The following is a 23,742-nucleotide window of genomic DNA, read 5'->3' as shown; positions in this document are numbered from 1 at the left end:
AAAATTAAGTAAAACCAACAATAAATTTAGTGTTATGAAAATTTAAATCTCAATACTACTAGAAAAGTAAAATGATTTTCAATTCTGTAATTTAACTTCCATATATTTGTTAATGTAAAAAATTAGTATCCTACCCATCATGCACTGGGATTTTTAATAGTAATGTGAATTGTTTAATCCTGTAAAATGTTCCCAGGCACCATGCAGCACATCTGTGAATGCTGTGCTCATTTACGGTACTTAGAATTGGAACAGGATGAATATTAATAGCACAAAATATGCATTCTCAACTGTCTGAAATGATATTTTACTGTGCAAAAATCTATTGCATATGCTGGGAAGAACTGGACATGTTAATTAATTCCTTTTCACTTATCTCAGTGATTTTTTGGACAAAATCCTCCCCCATTCTGGAGCAGTGTCCACCTCTAACTTTAGTAGAGGAACTACCCATGGTGCTATATACTTCAGATACATCACTTTTCGTTTGTGGACATAGGTGTAGAGCTGGAAAGGCATTTTTCTGGGGCCTGAATTGGGTTAGTCATGAAATACATGTTTAGGGCTACAATTGTTATTTCTAGCCCAGAGTACCAGATCCAAAATGTCAAGTGTGTTTTAGCTCCTAAATAAATGTATCATTTGAGTTTGTAATATGTGAGGCCAAGGTCAGGAGCCCCTTTTTTCCCTGGGTTACTAAAGAAATTATAATTCAGCAGTATAACCATTGTAAGTAACAGTTTAAGAGCTCTATCTGTATGTACTGACATGGAAAACTCATCAAGGCATTTTGCTAGGAAAAAATTTAAGTTCCAAAATATATGCACCATACCATTTATAGACACTTTAAATTAAAGTAACATGTTTCCATTTGTTCTGCATATACACAAACAATAGAAGGATGGATGCATATATGAAACAGACAAAAATTATTTTAACCCTAGAGAGGGAAAAGAATTTTAACCCTACCTACAATATTTAGCTTATCATAAAGAGAATGCAATAATTATTTACTGAAATAATTAAAATTTGAAAATTTCCCTTCAAAATGAAATGTGTTAGGAAAACTTTTGATTTACAAGTTTGACTATATGAATGTTAAATCATGCAAACGTGATTTAAATTTTTTAATTGAGGTACAAATGACATAAGATTATATTAGTCTCAGGTGTACAACATAATTACTCAATATTTGTATACAGTATGAAATGATCACCACAATAAATCTCGTTACCATCTGTTCCCATATCTAGTTAGAAACGTGTTTTTCTTGTGATGAGGACTTTTAAGATCTACTCTTTTAGCAACTTTGAAATACGCAATACAGTGTTATTAACTATGGTCACCATGCTGTACATTACAGCCCTATGCTTATTTATTTCACAATTGGACGTTTGTACCCTTTGACCCCCTTCAACCACTGCACCCTCCCGCTACTCCCCTGTCTTCTGGCAACCACGATCTGTTCTCTCTGTTACCTTGGTTTTGTTTTGGGCCACACTACAGGCATGCAGGATCCTAGTTCCCTGACCAGAGGTGGAACCAGCGCGCTCGCAGTGGAAGCACGGAGTCAACCATTGGACCACCAGGGAAGGCCCCTTGGTTTTGTTTTGTTTTTTAGATTCCACATGTAAGTGAGATCACATGGTATTTGTCTTCCCCTGACTTATTTCACTTAGCATAATGCTCTCAAAGTCCTTCTGTGTTGTTGCAAATGGCAAGATTTCATTCTTTTTTATGGCTGAATAGTACTGCATTATATACATACGTTGTGTTTCTTTATCCATTCAGGACACTTAGGTTATTTCCATGTCTTGTCTATTCTCGTTAATCCTGCAATGAATATGGGCATGCATATTATCTTTTTGAATTAGTGTTCTCATTTTCTTAGGATAAATAGCCAGAAGTGGAATTGCTGGATCATACAGTAGTTCTATTTTTAATTTTTTTTTTTTTTTTTTTTTTTTTTTGCGGTCCGCGGGCCTCTCACTGTTGTGGTCTCTCCCGTTGCGGAGCACAGGCTCCGGACGCGCAGGCTCAGTGGCCATGGCTCACGGGCCCAGCCGCTCCGCGGCATGTGGGATCTTCCCGGACCGGGGCACGAACCCGTGTTCCCTGCATCGGCAGGCGGACTCTCAACCACTGCGCCACCAGGGAAGCCCCTATTTTTAATATTTTGAGGAACCTCTATACTGTTTTTCATAGTGGTTGCATCAATTTACATTCCCACCAACAGTGAACAAGGGTCCCCGTTTCTCCAATCCTCACCAACACTTGTTATTTCCTTGTCTTTTTGATAAGAGCCTTTCATTTAACAGGTTTGAGGTGATATCCCATTATGATTTTGATTTTCATTTCCCTGATGTTTAGTGATGTTGAAGATCTTTTAATGTGCCTCTTGACTATCTCTCTGTCTTCTTTGGAAAAATCTCCATTCAGATCCACTGCCCATTTTTCAGATTGTTTTTTTTTTTTTATATTGACTTGTATGAGTTCTTTATATATTTTGAATATTAACCTCTTACCAGATATATGATTTGAAAATTTCTCCCATTTCTACCTTCTCATTTTGTTGATGGTTTCCTTTGCTGCACAGAAACTTTGTAGTTTTATTTAGTCCTTACTTATTTATTTTTACATTTGTTGCCTTTACTTTTGGAGTCAGATCCAAATAATCATCACCAAAATCAATGTCAAGGAGCTTACTGACCATGTTTTCCTCTAGGAGTTTTGTGGTTTCAGTTCTTTCAAGTCTTTAACCCATTTTGAGTTAATTTTTATATATGGTATAAGATAGTAGTCTAGTTTCATTCTGTTGTACTCTGCTCTCTAGTTTTCCCAACAACATTTACTGAAGAGACTGTCATTTCCCCATTGTATATTCTTGCCTCTTTAGGTGTAAATTAATGGACCATATATGAGTGGGTTTATTTCTGGGCTCTCCCTTTCTATTCTGTTCCATTGAGCTACTTATCTGTCAGTACAAGACTATTTTGATTACTATAGCTTTGTAACATGATTAGAAATCAAGGCATGTATTGCCTCCAACTTTGCTCTACTTTCTCAAGGTTGCCTTGGCTAGTTAGGGTCTTTTGTGTTTCCATACAAATTTTAGGATTTTTTTCTGTTTCTGTGAAAAATGCCAGTGGCATTTTGATAGGCATTGCATTGAATCTGTAGATTGCTTTGGATAGTATGGACATTTTAACAGTATTAATTTTTCCAATCCATGAACATAGGATATCTTTTTATTTATTTGTGTCTTCCCCAATTTCTTTCATCAATATCTTACAGTTTTCAGTGTACAGGTCTTTCACCTCCTTGGTTAAATTTATTCCTAGGTATTTTATTCTTTTTGATACAATTGCAAATGGAACTCTATTCTTAACTTCTCTTTCTGATAGTTTGTGTACAGAAATGCAACTGAATATACACAATATATTTTTGTATATCCATTTTGTATCCTGCAACTTTACTGAATTCATTTATTAGTCCTAACAGTTTTTTGGTGGAGTTTTTAGGGTTTTCTATATATAAAACCATTTTATCCACAAATAGTGATAAATGGTTTACCTCTTCCTCTCCAATTTGGATGCCTTTTATTTATTTTTCTTGCATAATTGTTCTGGCCACGATTTCCAGTACCATGTTGAATAAAAGTGGCAAGAGTGGGGATCCTTATCTTCTTCCTGATCTTAGAAGAAAAGCTTCCAGCTTTTCACCATTGAGTGTGATGTTAGATGTTAAATCTTTAGTATATTAGCTCTCAAGTTGTTGTATGCTTTTACTTTCTACTTGACATTACATATTTCACTACTTCTTAAAATTTGGGTACTTCTACAAATTTGATTCTTAATTACTCCATCAGTTAGGGACTTTAGTGTTCATCTGAATGTTCCCTTTATGATTCTCAAATCACGTATCTATATTTTAATTAAATAAAAAATTTCCTGAATACTCATGCTCTGTGCCAACTATTATGATAAGCACTTTTTTACACATTAATTTTATTTAATCCTTACAACAACCTATAAGAAAGTGTTATTTTTTTTTACAAATGAGAGAACTGACAGTTATGAAGGCATACTGTCAGCAAAAGGACTCAGATTGAGAAAATCTAGAAATCACAGAGCTGGAAAAATCCAAGCTAACATGCTCTAGGTATGCAAAAGGAAATCAAGTAAATGAGCAGCAAACATGGGACAGACTCATTTTGGATTGATAGTTTTAGCAGAGAATCGTCAAAAAAGGGAAATGTTTATCCACAATGTCTAGGTTTAGTTGAGCTGGATTCACCCTTGAGGAAAAGCTGAACAAATGTGTATGGTGGTCATATGGCCACCAGAAAAGTAATAAACAGTAACTGTCAAAGGGTTTAGACATTCACATGCTTTTTTTGGGGGGGGGAGGGGGTATTTAGGATGAGCATCCACAAAGTCCATTGAAATATGGCCTTTCTTTCTTGTTCAAGAATGAAGTAACTCAAACCCAAGTAGTGACAAATTGCCTCTTTACAACGTAATCATGTGACAGATACCACAGAGAAAGGCAGTCTGACCTTGTCCACTATGGAGATTTCCCTGTGGTAGGTTTAGTATCATAAGGAATGATGTCCAATCTTTCAAAGATGTACCACGGCAACCTTCCAGCCCCATCCCCAGCATCTCCTTCACAGAACTAATCACTATCGCAATTAATTCATGGAGTACATGCTTCATTGTGTGTTTAGTGTCTGTTTCCCCTTGCTTGACCACAGACACCATGATCCCCACCACCTATCAATACTGCAAAGTCTAGCACATAGTAGTTTGTTCTATAAGTGTTTCTGAAAACAAGGAAGAGAGGGCTGAAAGGAAAAAAGGAACTTCCGGCCATAAAATACTAAGTATAATTAACATAAGACACTCCTTAACAAACATGTAGTAGCTAGACTAACACACAAGCATTTTGAAGCCCTCAGTTAGCAAATATTCGCCTCAAACCGTAAAGACTGATACCTAAACGTTTCATGAGAAACAGTGCAAGACTTAGGAGTCCTCAGCCTGCCTTAAATCTTGAAAGGACCTAGAAGTTCCTTTTCAACTCTGTTTTGTCAAATCTCCATCCCTTCATTGGTATGTCTCTGCTCCCTGGTTATTGGGCCGTGACCTCCTCACTCATTCCCCACTTTCTGTGAAGCCCTGTTAAATTAAAATGATCGAATGTGTAAAATAAACTCTACTGGAAAAACAAAGGCAATCTTGTCAGCCAATGACATTCTGACTTTTCATTCACTGGATAACTTTTGAATTCTTAGCCAGAGTTGTATCTCATCCCATTGGGGATGTTACTCATCTGGGATCCTCAGGGCCCAGGTGTCCTTCATACCAGTGCTGCTCAAAATGTGACCCCTAAGCCAGAATCAGCATTAACTACAACGTATTAGACATATAAATCTTTGTGCACAATCTCAAATCAGCATATCTGAAAATGGAGCCTGGAAATCTGTGTTTTAACAAGCTGTTCAGGTAATCCCTATGTATGCTGAACTTTGAGAAGCACAGCCCTATGAGTCTGTTTTACTGGCCTATGACAGAGACACTGGTCCCTCATACTTTCTTAGGTACAATTTGCATTTGGAAAAGAGGAAGCATCTAGCCTAGACATTACAGTACCTTCTCTCCCTGTACCCCATCTCTCCAATCTCCCAATGGGAGCAGTGATTAAGAGGATGCATTCTGGACTGGGATTGCCAGGATTTGATTCTCAGCTCTACCATTTGGTAGCTGTGTGACCTCAGGTAACTTATTTAACTGTGCTTTAGTTTCTTCATCCAAAACCAAATAATAATCTACATCTCATACAGCTATGGAAAGGACTGACTGAGTTAATACAAATACAAGAGCTTAGAAAAATATGTGGTATATAATAAGGGCTATAATTGTTTATTATTATTTAAGGCAGACTGAACTCATAAAGTCCTCTTCATGGGTCCAGGGAGTGAGTATTTTGCCTATCATCTTTCCTCTGGAAAATAAATCCATCCTGAATGTCTCATGCAAGGTAAATTCTGGTTTCCATGCTATAGACAAAGGGTGGCCTCTTTGAAAGTATTTTCCTAAAGTGCATTACAACCTAATAACACAAAAATTACACCACTGTATCTCATCTCACTTGTGAATCTTATCACATGAGTGGCAAATACTTCATATCTGTCATGTAATGCTGAAACACACAGACAGGACTGGCTTCCCTAAGTACCCACTCATGAGAGCAGAATATATAAATTGGCAGGTGGCTTCCAGAAGGGGAGGGTAAAGAAAACCTTTAGCAGGTTGATTTATATTCTTGATAAAATACAAATATGAGTAACATCCCATTATAATGAACTCCACTGGACCAGTAATTTGCTTTTTTTGTTTTTTACATCTTTATTGGAGTATAACTGCTTTACAGTGGTGTGTTGGTTTCTGCTTTATAACAAAGTGAATCAGACATATACATACCCCCATATCTCCTCCCTCTTGCGTCTCCCTCCCACACTCCCTATCCCACCCCTCTAGGTGGTCAAAAAGCACCCAGCTGATCTCCCTGTGCTATTCGGCTGCTTCCCACTAGCTATCTGTTTTACATTTGGTAGTGTATATATGTCCATGCCACTCTCTCACTTCGCCCCAGCTTAACCTTCCCCCTCCCCGTATCCTCAAGTCCATTATCTATGTCTGCATCTTTATTCCTGTCTTGCCCCTAGGTTCTTCAGAACAACATTTTTTCTCTTTTAGATTCCATATATATGTATTAGCATATGGTATTTGTTTTTCTCTTTCTGACTTACTTCACTCTGTATGACAGACTCTAGGTCCATCCACCTCACTACAAATAACTCATTTGTTCCTTTTTATGGCTGAGTAATATTCCATTATATATCTGGGCCACATCTTTATCCATTCATCTGTCAATGGACACTTAGGTTCTTTGCATGTCCTCACTATTGTAAATAGAGCTGCAATGAACATTGTGGTACATGACTCTTTTTGAATTATGGTTTTCTCAGGGTATATGCCCAGTAGTGGGATTGCTGGGTCGTATGGTAACTCTATTTTTAGTTTTTAAGGAACCTCCATACTGTTCCCCATAGTGGCTGTATCAATTTACAATCCCACCAACTGTGCGATAGGGTTCTCTTTTCTCCACACCCTCTCCAGCACTTGTTTGTAGATTTTTCGATGATGGCCATTCTGACTGGTGTCAGGTGAAACCTCATAGTAGTTTTGATTTGCATTTCTCTAATGATTAGTGATGTTGAGCATCCTTTCATGTGTTTGTTGGTAATCTGTATATCTCCTTTGGAGAAATGTCTATTTAGGTCTTCTGCTCATACACTTAGTCAGAAGAGCTCAAGCTGAACCCCTGCTGATGGGTGGCTACTCTGGCTTGAATTAGTAAGTGAAAAGAAATATTTCGAACTCAACTGGGAAAGGAGAAAAGTATAATGAGCTCACCACCCTGTAAGCTTCTCTTTTCCAATTATGGCTTGAAGTTTGGTTTAGCCTTAGATGGTGTCTTAGGTCCTGTGTGGATGGGTGTAGAGGTGTGCTTGATTTGTTTGGAGTTTTTGGATTTTGGGGTTTAGGTGGTGGTGAGTAATTAAGAAATGTCCAGTGTTGAGAGGAAGAAAACTGAATATCAATTTTACTTAATCTTGTCAATACCTTTCAACTCTTTTGTTTCACCTTCCTTGTTTTAACGAAAGCAAAATATTTTGGACATGGCTAGTGAACAGGCACAAAATTACCTAACAGAATCACTTCTTGTAGAGAAGTATTCATAACAATAGGACACTGGTGGTTTGGGCCATATGCCACTCCATGGAAATCTCTTTGTTCTTTGGAATGCTTATTTATGGTGAAATGTTTATGCATGAAAGATTGACTGATTCTATGACATCCAACTCTGTATCTTGAACCCCCATTTAGGCTTATTATTTCATATATTCAAGATTCAGTATTAAGCTATATAGTCAACACTGGCTATTTGCATACACACACACACGCATATATATACACACACAGGTATAGACATATTTATACATATACACACATATATATTTCAGGCAATTTGATCCCTAACACTGTATATTTTTTTAAGTTTTGTTGATATTATACTGCTAAAATAAAACAGACAGAACATTTTACTTATGTCCATTCCATTTAATCTAGACATTTAACTTCAAGCAATATGTCCTAATAAAATAACTCATAATAGGTGAAACAATATATACATGAGTATTCATCCTTTCAACATTATTTATGAGTGAAAAATTAATACAAAATGAATGTCCAAGAATAAAGAAATGACTTAGGTTACTGATGGATAAACACATAATGAAATATTTGCAGTAATTAAAAATTATGCTTATGAATACCATAAACCAATAGGCAAGGCAAATTATTCTATAAACATAAAGGAAGGACTTCTCAGGTGGCACAGTGGTGAAGACTCCACCTGCCAATGCAGGGGACACGGATTCGAGCCCTGGTCTGGGAAGATCCCTCGTGCAGTGGAGCAACTAAGTCCATGCACCACAACTACTAAGCCTGTGCTCTAGAGCCCGTGAGCCACAACTACTGAGCCCACGTGCCACAACTACTGAAGCCCGTGCACCTAGAGGCCATGCTCCACAACAAAAGAAGCCACCGCACTGCAACGAAGAGTAGCCCCCACCCACCACAACTAGAGAAAGCCCACGCACAGCAACAAAGACACAATGCAGCCATAAATAAATAAATAAATAAAACAAAGGAAAACTGGGGTCCAAATCCAAATTGTTCATAGAGTAAGATTAAAAAATAAAAGTTTTGTATGAAAAAGATAAAGATAACAAGATTAATAATAGTAGGATAATGACTTTTTTGTACTTGAAACTGTCTTTGGCTTTTATGATCAAAAAAAGTAGTTTTTATTTCAGCATATCCCGAAGATGAAGGTACTATTTGTTTAACCTAGAATCTTACTAACCTAAATACCTTTTGATATGATTGAATTAATGTGGCTTAAATACTTTAATAGACATTTTCACTACACTAAAGTTTTGTTATAAGAGTATTTGGCTTAAAAGATTTTAAAATGACAAGTATATGTTCGTATAGTTTTTGCAATGGTATTATGCTAAGCCATGTCATACAGAATGTAATAGCCTACAAATTATGAGCTATGTTATTAAGTATATCAAAGATATTGTGTGGACTTTTCATAACACTTAACAAGCAAATTATCATTAATTGAATATCAAAGAAATAAACAGTTGATTCAGATGAGATTAGAATGTGGTTTAGATCCACCTGACTAGATATTTGTACTAAGTTAAAAATATTCTAATCTAAATAGTATGTATTTTGATCTTTTGAAAGAATGTTTTCCGTTAAAATTACTGTATTCCTTAGGATATAAATCCTTCCAGTGCAATTCTCTTTCTACAAGGAATTGTAAAGAGGTTTTTGTCTAGGATTTGATTTTCCTGTGTGATTAAACTCATCAATTTCCATCTCAATGATATTAGCAAATATAAGAATGCTAACAGGACTGTGTAGTCTTTCTGTTTGCTCTTCGCTTATGACTATCTTTCATTTTAATGTAAGTATGGTAAATAGAATTAACAAAATTGGGTGCTTTATTTTCATATAACTTAATTCTTGAGATACAAGGCTCTTTCATATATGAGAGCAGCATGATTGGACAGAGTCCCTTGTAAATGCAAATCAACACAATTTTTTCTACTTAGGACATTGGCAAAACTCTATGAAAGGAATGGGGGGGCAACCTTTCACAGTAATGAATAAAGATTTGAATGAATAATTTCATGCATTAGAATATTTGGTATTGTCATTAATTATGTCTCAATCAATTACTATGAATGCCATAAAGACATGATTTTCATTATAGCTCTATCTTGTAAAATATACTGAAAATAGTTTAAATGGCCATCAAAATGAAACAGTAGCATAAATTATGATATAACCTTACTATGGAATACTAAGTGTGCAGTAAAAAAGAATAAGTAAATATAATCTACTGACCTAGAAAGATGGCCATAATACATTATTTTTTAATAAAAGTAACCTCCAACCCATTATGTTTGTTAAGATTCCATTTTAATTAAAACAATTTATTGTAAGATATTGTATTATTAAATGGTGGTGACTTCTGGAGAGTGAAGTTCGAGAGGCAGAGAACTTTCAATTCTTACTTTTTAGATTTCTCTAAGTAAATTTGTGCCAAATCACCAGATAAGTGAAAGGGACTTATCTGGGATTGAAATCCTGGGTTATTTTAAAAATTGGTCACAGTCACAGCATTGGTTATTTGTCATGGAAAAATGAGAAAATACTTCTCGTACCGTTGTGTTCTTGCCAACAGTAATTATCATAGTTAAAGCACACTGCACGTGGTAGGTACATAATAAATGGTAGTTATTATTCTCTTTCATCCATCAGCACTTGGAGTACAGTAAGCATTCAATGAATGGGTGAATAGCTAAATGGACACAAGGATGAATGTATACCTCTTCCTCTAATGCAAAATCAAACAAAAGTTTCAAGATGCCCTGCTTCCCAATTTCCTACTATACTCACATGAAAAGTCTCTGCTCACATCTCTTTCACATGGCACAACAAAATCCTCCCTCAGAAGGAGGCTAGGGAGGATAAAAAAGGGACCTGAGTGTCTGGAAAGAGAAGACCTTCGTCAGAAATGCCACCATATTTAACCAGTCTTCTTTTTGGACTGGCAGAGGACTTTGCTTTGATGCCTTTTGCTGTGAACTCTGGTATTTCCCCAGTAAGTGGCATTTCAAAGCTGACAGCTCCAGCTGTCCACCCTTCCTCCCTCCACTGAATCAGGCCCAACAGATGGTGCAAATAGCCTGGCATAGATTCATTGGATCAGTGTTGGGGAGAAAACCTTGCCAGGCGGCCGATGGTTTCTTTGAAGTTGTTCATTCTGGCAACAATGGATGACTAACAGCACATCCTTGGCTGAATGAAAAGATAAGACACTGAAGTTTGAAAGAAAATTTGCAATGTGGGGCTTCATATCTTTTACAGTGCCCGCAATTATTTTCTACTAGTGATATCTTTTTTATTAATATTATGTGTTAGAGCTATGTCATCCTCTCACTCAAGATTCCCAGTGCCCGAAATTAAAATAAAAACCCACTACTACTGCTCAGATGGCAGTAGGAAAAAAACACTGGCCTAGAGGTCAGTGCACCCAGATTCCACCCTCCACCCTCCCTTTAAACTTCCTAGATAACCTTAGTCAAGACATTGATGTGCTTTGATCTTGAGATTCTGCATCTTTTAAAATAAAGATGAAAATATCTTTTTTGTTTTTTTGCAAGGTGACTGAGAAACATATGAGATAATGAATGTACAGGTGTTATATGAAGTTTTATAAAAAATGCTTTAAAGTTATATGTTATGAAGGACATCATAGTGGCCCTCCACAACAGGTATGAACTCTCAAATGAGCATGGGCTTACATGGGCACATACTATTACCCCTCCGGATGGCCATTGTTGAGACTTGGGTCAGGATTGGAGGACAGTGGTATCATGGATTAACAGACCCTGCCCCACTCATACAGACCAACTCAGCAGCACACCTTGGAACCATTAATCCCACAATCTCATAAAACTCTGCTTAAATCTTGATCTAAAAATTACTGTATAATGTGAACAATTTTAGGAAATGTTTAGGAAAGAGGGTATCAAATTTTTTGACTTTCTGTTACCCTCAAATCAGTCATTACCATTCCCAAATAATAGGTCCTAAAAACACTCTTATAAATATCATATTAACATCTACACTGAAGTTTTCTCCCCAGAAGATTGTAGTTTTCAGAATCAGAGATTTTGGCCAAGTCATCGCTCTACCCTCAACTCTGGTAGAAAGTCGTCCTGAAATAGCACAGCTATCAGATATGGAAATCCAATTCAGAAGTACAGTCCATATGACCATATGAATCTTCCTACATTAACCAATTTCTAATTGTATAGGATGATCTGAGCAACATAATTATTGAAATCACTTATTTATTTTTTAGTTCTATGTGTCTATATTCCCAGAAAACATTCTAGCATGTTTTATACAAGTATTTGCAAGCCACAGCATCCAAAAATGCACTGAAGTATTTCCCAATCCAAAAGAAAACAAAAGCAGCTCTTTTCCTTCTGCTTACCAAAATACGTTTTTCAAATTAATTAATAACTCTTTTCCCTTTTTCCTTTTCACTAAAAATCAATTCATAGGAGGGCAGAGGATACCAAATGCCTTATTAACCTGAAACTGATAACTTTCAACAATTTATTCAAAATTTCACTTAGTTTTACCATGAACAAGATATTATCACCAAAATAATCTGTTCAAAATTGAAGGTAATAAATTGTTAGCTTTCCTTTTCTTTAAATGAATTTGAGTACACACACCAGGCTTAGGTTTAGTTTGTTGGCTCATAAAAATGGATAACAAGTTTCCTGTGTCAGCTGTTAAACTGAAAGAAGCTAGTATTAGGTATTTATTAAAGTTTGATCAGAAGAACAAAAGCTACTCTAGACATTGTGAGCTCTCCCAGGAAATCCAGAGTTTCAGGGTTAGAAGGAAGCTGCCATCAATAATCTCATCTGCCTGCATAATCAAAGGAGAGATTTTGAGGAAGATGCCCCCAAACTGCAGGCAAAACCCATCTCGGCCATCTGCATATGCCATGTGCCTGACCTGATGCATCTCGAGAACGGTTTCTCCCCTTTCCCATTCTGAATCTTCATGAACGCCTTTAATTGCCAGGATGTAACCAGAACCCTGAAGGCAATGGAGTCCTGGAACTGTGGTCTGAAGGCTGCCCAGGTGCCCGCAAGACAGGAAACCTCTCCGACATCATCTCATCCCCCCTCTCCATCTAGAGCCAAAGGAGTTCAATCAAAGAACACAAGGCAGTTCTACAGTGAAGTCTGACGTGCGCTGTCTGCTCAGTCACTGAAAACCCTTACAAGAGCTCTACCTGTGCCAGTAAAGGAATCTTCATGAAGGGAATGCAGCTGCAGCTGCAGCCACAGATAATTATTCCAACACTAAAAAAGCAGCATAGTTCCTTTCCTCAAGCACGTGATGCCTTAGTGGGAAATACAAGACTTTGTTACATTTAAATGTGTTGGGCACCTACTACGTGCCAGGAACTTTGCTAGGGACATTATATAATTTATTAAATCATTGCAACTTTTCAGTAATGTACTTATTGTTCTATTTTTACAGCTAAGAAAATTGAGATTCACATCAGTTACGAGAAAATAGTCCAAGTCCGATAGCTCACGAGTGCTAGACATACCCCAAGTATGTCTGATTCCAAAGCTTTTGCTCTTTCTGCTATACAATGAGTGTGGTAAGGTAGTACATTCTGAGGGTCGAATAATCACTACAAGAAAATAAATACTAAGAATTCAGAGGAATGGACAAAAGGAAGTTCCTACTGCATGATCATAATCGCCAAATTTTTTGGCCAGGAAACATAATATTTTTCAACAATTTGGCATTTGTAACAATCACCATCTCATTCTTGTCTCACAAAATACCCACCTGAGAGCCTAAAAACTTAAGAAAAATCAATTGTGCCTACAAATCTGCAGAACAAATGCATATACAGACTTAGTTTAACTCCTGTTTTTACCCCCAAATATGGCTTAGGAGGTATCTCTTTAAAACTTTAAACATCTTTTTCTAGTTAACAGGGACCTAATGACTCGGGGCATAAAGTTTTAAACTTTAGTTGAAATGCTTCTCAGGGACTTCAATTAACCAGCATCAATTTGTTGCTCCTAGGCCTAACCTTCAGGAAAAAAAAAAAAAACTTAACACTTTAGAAAGGGCTGTTCATTCATTGTCTGATGCCATCTGGGAACATAATAGCTCAATCCCTTTGCCCTCAGATTAATGGAGCTAGCTCACATGTTATAAACAGCACTTTAATTCCCTTTAATATTTTCACTGTGGACTTCTTTGTGGCAGAACTTATTTGCAATAATACATATGTAATTTGGAAAACAGAACCAGAAAATCTGGCATCTTAAGAATACTCCTTTACTAGGAGAAATACCAAATATACAAAATATTGAAAGGCAAGGCAATCTTATTCCTCCACTTTTTCAATTCTTTGACAATAAAAATGAAAAGTTCACTTTGTGGCCAGAATGTTAAAAATAGGTAACAAAAAATTTGAAGAAGAAATTTAATTCAATGAGGAATACTAATAAAGTTGTATTATGCTCCCTAAGTATTGTAAGATGTGAAACATACTGTAAAATGTCCTTCTCAAGTGTAAAAACTTTTAAGAGCCCTAACAAAATTATGTTCCTTTTTATTTGAAATTTTTCATACATAAATATCATGCACTAGTTCTTAGATTAACTTGGTATTGAAGAAAGGCAATAAGACTGAACTTAGGAAAGGGCTTTCACAGGATGTTTTTTTTTGAATGATTAAACAAACTATATAATGAACCACAACACAGGCTAAAGCCCAAATCACTACCTTTGAAGTAATAAATCATGGGATTTATATTTATACATTGGAATTGAATAGTTTCTCTGTATGTGACCTAGATGAAGAATGCCAAAATAAATTTATGATTTTGGATTTTATTTTCGATTCGTTCACATTTTAGAAATTTTAAATGGACTTTTAAAAAATACAACAGCGTTCATCTGAATGTAATTCAGTCATATTTTCATCTGAATTTCCAACAGGGTGGCTTTATTTTCCACATTTCACAGAAACATATGCTCCAGGGATTTTAGTGTGATACCTTTCGTCTCTTATGAGGTCAATATATAATACTCCTTTCTTCCCATCTTAGGTTCAGAACCAATTAAAAATAAAGCACAGGGGATAGATGGGGATTTAAATGACAGCTTTGTCGCTGAAAAAGCAGATTAGAGAATATGGCTTTAAACCTGCACCCGAAGGATTTCCCAGCACTCCATCCCTGAAGTAGACAGACTCACACACCAAGTGACAGGCAGGACTGCAGGCTTTACGCATCCCTGGGAGTTCACCTGAGTGTCGGAGAGAAAAGGACAAAAGTGGAGGAAGCTACTCCTAAAAATAGAAGGAAAAGGGCTCGGCTGGCTTTCTCTATTCTTTCTCTCTAACCTGCACTCAGCAAGGAGGAGTGAGTGATGCGTCAGCAAAGGAGCCAGCAGTCCTAAGCCAGCAGAGACTCTGCACATGAGGGGTAAAATAATACTCTCCACTCCCCAAAGTCACATGAAATAAGCAATCAATGAGGGTATGTGGCTTATAGGTTAATAGTTTGCATTTATTCTCCTTCACTTATTAAATATATCTGTCTTTTCCTGAAAATAGCACATACAAATAATTTGCATTCCACTTTTATAAGATATCAACCTGTTTTTCTCACTTTAGTGTTCTGTAGCCCATGGATAATAAGGGCATATATGTCTGTTTTCTCTACGAAGCATTTTAACTCAGCACTAAGGATAGATGGGTTAAGATAGACAAACGGATACATTTATAGACAAAAACACAGCTTGAGAAAATATTGCATTTGGTCTAATCATCTTTTGTATTATAAATTAGCAAAACAGGGTGATACTTCATGCAATACATACTAACAAAATTAGTTATGAAGTAATTGTTCATCTAAATGATACTAGTTATTTGCCCTTTGTATGTTGCTGTATGCATCACAACATGTAGCCTTGGATACAGAACGCAATTTTCTATACCCTTTGGGAACTGCTATTTCCAACCCCATTTTATCTGGTCACGCATTTTGATTGTGTCATCGTTGTGAATAATAGGGCTCGCATGAAGCTGATAGCACAGGGATTTGGGATTTTTTGCATTTGTGAAGATCTACAATAGTCACAATTAAATATTTGGAAGAAACTAAAACTAATTTTAAATAACCATTATTGTGATGGGGGAGGGGGTCCTTTTGTATCAGTTTTAGGAAATGCAAAAGGAGGTATCTCCTTAATTATGTAAAGAATATTTTAAAACATTCAAAATTAAATTTTAAATGATTATTCAGTAACATCAAATATTCATTATATAATCACAATTTAATCATTGTCCATAGTTGCAAATCCATTGCAATTCAAATCTAAGTTAAAAGAGTGGTTGCAGTTGGGACCACAGATCATATTGTAGTCCAAAAAATAGTCAGAAGGAATAAAATCAATACTGTAATTTTCCTGTTTCCCTCAATATCTTTTAAAAAGGTAATGACATAAAGGACTGTTATCCAAAATATACAAAGAATTATTGAAATAAGAAAACAACCCAATTAAAAAATGGCCCAAAGCCCTTAACAGATACTACACCAAAGAAGATACACGGATGGCAAATACCTATATGAAAAGATGCTCCACATCATATGTTATCAGAGAAGTGCAAACTAAAACAATGAGATACCACTACACATATATTAGTATGGCCAAAATCCAGAACACTGGCAACACCAAATGCTGATGAAGATGTGAAGCAACTGCAATTCTCATTCACTGCCAAAATGCAAAATGGTACAGCCACTCTGGAAGACAGTCTGGCAGTTTCCCACAAAGTTTAACATATTCTTACTACACAGCAAACCTGCTCCTTGATATTTACCAAAAGGAGCTGAAAACTTAGGTCTACACAAAAACCTGCACATGGATGTTTATAGTGGCTCCATTCATAATTGCCAAAACTTGGAAGTAACCAAGATGTCCTTCAGTAGGTGAATAGATACATAAACCATGGTACATCCAGACAATGGAATATTATTCAGAGCTAAAAAGAAATGAGCTATCAAGCCATTGCAAGACAGTGAGGAAATGTAAATGCATATTACTAAGTGTAAAAAGCCAATCTGAAAAGGCTGTATGATCGCAACTATACGACATTCTGGAAAAGACAAAAGTGTAGAGACAGTATAAAGATCAGTGGTTGCCAAGGGTTGGGGTGGGGGCAGAGCAGTCAATAGAGCACAGAGGATTTTTAGGGCAGAGAAAATACTCTGTATAACAGACATAAGTCACTGTACATTTGTCCAAACCCACAGAATGTACAACACCAAGAGTGAACCCTAAGGTAAAACTTTGGGTGATTATGATATGTCAATGTAGGTTCCTCATTGGTAAAGATGTAGCATTCTGGTACGTGATATTGTTCATGGAAGAGGCTGTGCACATGTGGGCGCAGGATACATATGGGAAATCTCTGTACCTCCTTCTCAATTTTGTTGTAAACCTAAAACTTCTCTAAAAAAGTAAAGTCTTAAAAAAAAAGAGTAATGACAGTCTTCCTCCTTGATGTTGATTCTCCATTCAGGTAGAATCCCACTGGGTAATGTCTTAGTCAGGCTGCCATAACAGAATACCATAGACCAAGTGGCTTACAGAACAGAAATTTATTTCCCACAGTTCTAGAGGCTGGGAAGTCTGAGGTCAGAGTGCCAACATGGTCAAGTTCTGATGAGAGCCCTCCTCCTGGTTTGCAGATGGTGGTCTTCTCACTATGTCCTCACATGGCAGAGAGAAGCAAGCTGTCCCATGTCTCTTACACAGTCACTGATCCCATAATAAGGGCTCCACCCTCATGACCTAATTACCTCCCAAGGGCCCCATCTCCAAATACCATAACACAGGAGATTAGGCTTTCAACATATGAATTTTGGAAGAACACAAACATGCAGTCCATAACAAGTGGCAATGGGATTCAGCAAGAAGGTGCTCTTGGTGACAAGTAACACCAGACCTACCACAATTAACAAGAGGAAACTAGGTTATACCCTATCCATAGACCCACTTTCATCATTGGCTTCTTACTCAAGTGAACAGGTTAGAAAGTTGTGCATTGCATGCCTATTTCCCAAACTGCCACAAGTGCCTTGCAGGATCTGTCAAGAAAGCCACATCTGACTTAGGGCAAGCTGAGGTACATGCCAAAGGAGTCAAGAGATAAAGAGAATATTAAAGCCCTTCTTAAGAGAATGGAAAAATGAAAGGAGAATAGGAGGTAGAAGAAAAAGAACAAAATTATTATCAAAGTTTCATTAAAAAGCATCCTCCAAAAAGGGAACCCTTCTACATTATTGGTGGGAATGTAAATTGGTACAGCCACTATGGAGAACAGCATGAAGGTTCCTTGAAAAACTGAAAATAGGGCTTCCCTGGTGGTGCAGTGGTTGAGAGTCCACCTGCCAATGCAGGGGACGTGGGTTCGTGCCCCGATCTGGGAAGATCCCACATGCTGCGGAGTGGCTGGGCCCGTGAGCCATGGCTGCTGAGCCTGCGCGTCCGGAGCCTGTGCTCCAAAACGGGAGAGGCCACAACAGTGAGAGGCCCGCGTACCGAAAAAAAAAAACAAAAAACAAAAAAAACCCCTGAAAATAGAGCTATTATATGATACAGCAATCCCACTGCTGGGCATATATCCAGAGAAAACCATGGTTTGAAAGGATACATGCACCTCAATGTTCATTGAGTGCTGTTTACGATAGCCAAGACATGGAAGCAACCCAAATGTCCATCGACAGAGGAATGGATAAAGAAGATGTGGTACATATATACAATGGAATATTACTCAGCCATTAAGAAGAATGAAATAATGCCATTTGTAGCAACATGGATGGACCTGGAGATCATACTAAGGGAAATAAATCAGAGCAAGACGAGTATCATACAATATCACTTATATGTAAACAGACTCACAGGCTTAGAAAACAAACTTATGTTTACCAAAGGGGAAAGGTGAAGGGGGGATAAATTGGGAGCTTGGAATTGAAATATACACACTACTATATTTAAAATAGATAATCAACAAGGACCTACTGTTTAGCACAGGGAACTCTGCTTAATATTCTGTAATAACCTAAATGGGAAAAGAATTTGAAAAAGAATAGATACCTGTATATGTACAACTGAATCACTCTGTTGTACATCCAAAACAGAACATTGTTAATCAACTATACTCCAATATAAAATAAAAAAATTTTTATAAAGCCTTCTCCAAAGAAGACCAAGTTAGCAGGAAAGCATGTATTTATAATGGAAAACAATGTAGGATTTGAAATCAGACAGACCTGCACATGAATATTAGCACCTAAACCAAATTTCTTAAGTTCTCAAATTTCTCAACTGAAAAATGTAGTAATAATTGTTTTGTGATTGTAGTAAAGAGAAACGCATTTATGTATAGTACCTAGGATATCACAGTTGTTCAATAAACACTCCCTGTTGTTTCTGTCATGTTGTAGTTTTACCATTAATATAGTAAGGCATTAGCTCTCATTTCCTTAGATTCAGCAGTAAATTATGAATATTCAGCACTGCTTCTACTACCAAGACCGATGTAAATGAGATGTAGAGAAGGAAACAGCATCGCAATATAGAGGGCAGCCAGCAAGAGTGGCCCTCCCCTGTGGTAAGGGGTATTTTAACACTAACATCATTTAGAATTGCCTGTGCATGGTGATCTAAAAAAAAAAAAGAAAAGAAAAGAAAGGATACTAAATTTCAGTTTAAATTCTCTACAGTTGATACTCCCCCTTATAACCTGCACCCAGTGGAACCTTCTGATCACCACCCCCTCCTCCATAGATCACCAGTGCTCTTTACACAGATAGAGAAGCTGGAGACCCAGAGAATACAAGCAACTAGCCAAAGTCACACAGCATAATTTTCATGCCTTTTTTAAAAAAAAAATTCTTCATTTTGCCACTTCTTTCCAGAACATTTGCTCCCTCCTAACTTCTTTTGACCCCTGAGTCTAATTCTGTCTTTAGTTTGGTTTTCTTCTGAAATCTAAACTAACTAGATCTATTCTAGATCCAACTAAACAAACAAGATCCATTCATCTTCAGAAGTTCCTGATTGGAAAAAAAAAATGTAACAAATCTAAGGCATTCACTCCGCAGGAGTTTTACTATTTGTTTCTGCCTCAGTGAATATTATTGCCCTGTCTGTCTAGTCTTCAGAGGCTCTGTTGACAATTCTTGTGATGTAGTAAAATGTTTGCCCAGAATAATGTGATAAGACAAAGTAGACCCATATTTACGTTGTCATACTTTAAAAGCATTCTGTTTCCTAATTCTTTCCCAAAGGAAAAGAATATCAGTGATAGCTTTCTTTCTGCCAACAGTGGGGGTGGGGGGAGGGATTTCTTCCAGACTCTATTTCCCCTTCAATATAACAGTTGGAAGATATTTCTTTCCGTATGTGTATTAAGAATCCATGTTTTCTATATAAAGTCAGGTAACGCTGCTCACCAACCCAGGGAAGTAAAATGAGGAAAATGTAACAAATGGCACACACCTCCATTACCACCGCACATAAGGAGCCTGTCAACTCTCTAACAGAAGGTAGTCCCTGTGGCAGCACAAATGAATTAACATCCTGCTAACACAATTATACATGTGAAAAACATTGGTTGTGCAACTCACAAAGAAATCACATTACATAGTTTACTTTTCATAGCTCCTACTGTCAAACAGCAACATTGTCCTTTGTGCCTCAATTGTCCTAATTTAATAAATACGCTTCTCTTTTTGAGTTAAGGATAAAAAGAACAATCTGTCGAGGGAAGTATTTCTCTTTGATCAAAAAGATTTTACTAAGTCCAAACATCTGTACTTACTTCCTCCTTCTTGGCCAATACCTAGAGAAAATTCATGGCAACCCCAATAAAGATGCCCCCAAAGAAATCGTACATTGGATATTCTCTCTTTCCAGAACTGCTTTTCCCTCCATAACCATAAAACAGACCCCACACCATAGGTACAACACATAAAACATATGCAAATATTTAGACCCAGGGTTTAAAAAGTCTAAAACATTTCTGCCTCAAGTCTCTATTTTCTCCAATCATTTTCCCATAAGTAACTACAGCCATGTGTTCTTCTCAGAAAAACATGTAAGAGCACCACTTGGTTCTGCTCAAGACAGCGTGACAGTGCCAACAATGATTTATTTCAAGGCAAAAGGATATATATTTAATAAAATTAGTTGGGGAAATTTCTTCATAAATAAATATAAAGAGCTTGGGGAGGGCCTTTAAAATCCTCATTTCACACTCAGTTCCAGAGGTTACTAATGATTTGACTACATGATAAATGTCTCTACAATAAAAAAGCAACATAATAATACACCTTCTAAATGAGTAAGTATTGAAGTTAATTGAAGCTTCGTAGGTGAAAAGGTTTCTTTATAACTGTTAAAAGCTAAACCTTGAAGGGCTAGGAGCTAAAACACTTTAGAAGCATCAATAAAAGAGAACCTAAGAGCAAACCTGATTATTTATTTAGGAGATTCCTAGAGATAGACGCTGCAGCCAGCAAAGGCATGATGGCATGGAAACCACGTGAAGGAGAGGAAATGGAGCAATGGGAAGGCAATACAGAATGCACAGCAATGTTCCTTCCACGGCGGCCATTTGGAGTTAACTAGGCCAACAGTGATGGAAATCATTATCCCTAGATGGCCGATTCTTTAGCTGCTGTCTGATTATGGGTGTCAGAAAGGCATTTGAGGCCTGGGCTTGTTAACTAATGTTTTCACCCCAAGCATCAGATGCTAATTGGTTAATCCAGAACTGCCAGGACCACAGTTTCTTCTCACTTCAATTACCTAGACTGACGCTAGAAAACAAACCAGAATCCAACTGTCTGTTTCATTTGAGACAAAAAGTTAGTGGCTGAAGAGAAAAACCAAAACAAACAACAAAAAAAACCCACAATATGCTTAGTATAAAAGGATTTATTTGAGCAAGAGGAAAAGATGTAAGTCAAACTTGGTCTAATCTGTTCATTGATTCTCTACGCAAGGAGTTCATCAAGAAAGAAATATGAACTAATCATTCACATCCTCTGCGTTCTCAGATTATGAATCACCAACCTTTTCCACCTTTATTTGGGCTAACCAATTCAGAAACTTGCTTTGTTGATGACATTATTCTCTAATACTTTGTAATAAATACTTTTAAAGAGACAAATATCTCACATCAGCCAGGAAGTTTCCTCCCAAGATGTAAAATCTTTCCATATTCTGTAAAGACAGTAATCCAAAAAACAAGAATTTTACTTAAAGGAAAATTTATTAGAAAACAAAATCACTGTACAGTATATCTAAAACAACTGTTTTAGAATGAGAGGCTTCCCTCAATGAAATATTACAAAAATATAAACTGAACTTATTTCCTATTCAATCAGCAGTTCTGTTTGGCACCTTAACAACCAGAAACTCTCAATGCCAGATTTAAAGTATCTTATTTCTGAACCTCCCCCCAGCCCCACACACACTGTGTGACCTCTAAAATTATCTTAGAGGGAAACACCAACTTTTCTTTAACAGTGTTGTGTAATTTTAAAATATATAAAGCCAGCAAAGAAAAAATTTATTTTGACACTAAGTAACCACTCAGGAGCACAAATATTCTAACGATAAAGGTTGCAGATTTAATCTATTAGCTTTTACAAGATACCTGGTTTGAAATATTTCCCTACCCAAAAGCAATGTACAACACTTCCACTTTGCCACAGGGTTTTGGAGATACTACAGAAGTAGTAGAGTTGATGTATCATACAGGTTACAACTATCGGCTTTAAAGTCATACAGGGTCAGAGTTACAGCTCCACCACATAAGGCTATGTGACTTTTGAGTCTCGATGTTATCCCTGGTAATTGGGATAAAAATAGCATCTTATATATTTGCTGCAAAGATTACGTTACACAATGCCTAGTGTCTGCACATAGTAAGTAGTCAACAAGTGTTAGCAATTATAATTGTAATTAATATTCAACAGGGCAGTGATATCAGCTGTACGGTGGAATAGGCGGTCCCACACTCTTCCCCAAACAGAAACACTGATTTAACAATCATCTATGTATGAAAATACCTTTAACAAGAGCTCCAGAACCCAAGTAAGAGGTTACACTATCCCAGTAAAACACCCAAAAGAGAAAAGATTAACAAGCAGAGTTTCACTTTATCTATATCACCCCTCCCCCAACCTGGCAAAGCACAGTTCTAAGACAGATCCCCTTGGAACATGAGAGATCTCCTCAGAACATGAGAGACCCCCTCAGAGCATGAGTTCTTCCATGGGATGAAGACAGAACAATGCACCCATAAACACCATGTACAGCATGGTAATTATAGTTAATAATACAGTATCATATACTTGAAAGTTACCAGAGAATAGATCTTACATGTTCTCAACACACACACACAAAAGAAATAGTAATTATGTAATGTGATAGAGTTGTAAGCTAATGCTCTGGTAACAAGCTTTTTCCAATATATAAGTATATCAAATCAGCACATTGTACACCTTAAAGTCACACAATGTTATATGTCAATAGTATTTTAAAGCTGTGGAAAAAAACACAAATACACCTCAAAGAAATGGAATAAAGATTTAAAGATAAGACCTGAAATCATCAATAGGGGAAAAAGCTTCTTGACAGTCTTGGCTATGATTTTTCTGGATATGAAATCAAAAGCACAAAAAGCAAAAATAACCAAGTGGGACTACATCAAACTAAAAAGTTTCAGCAAAGGAAAGGAAACAAACAAAATGAAAAGGCAACCTATGGAATGGTAGAAAATATTTGCAAACAATACATCGGATAAGTGACTAATATGTAAATTATCCAGTCAGTCCTCCATATCTGTGGGTTCCATATCTGTAGATTCAACTGATGGCAGATCA

The sequence above is a fragment of the Leucopleurus acutus genome, assembly GCF_964270905.1.
Source record: "Leucopleurus acutus genome assembly, chromosome: 9".
Classification (NCBI taxonomy): Eukaryota; Metazoa; Chordata; class Mammalia; order Artiodactyla; family Delphinidae; genus Leucopleurus; species Leucopleurus acutus.
This window is presented reverse-complemented; position numbering follows the sequence as displayed.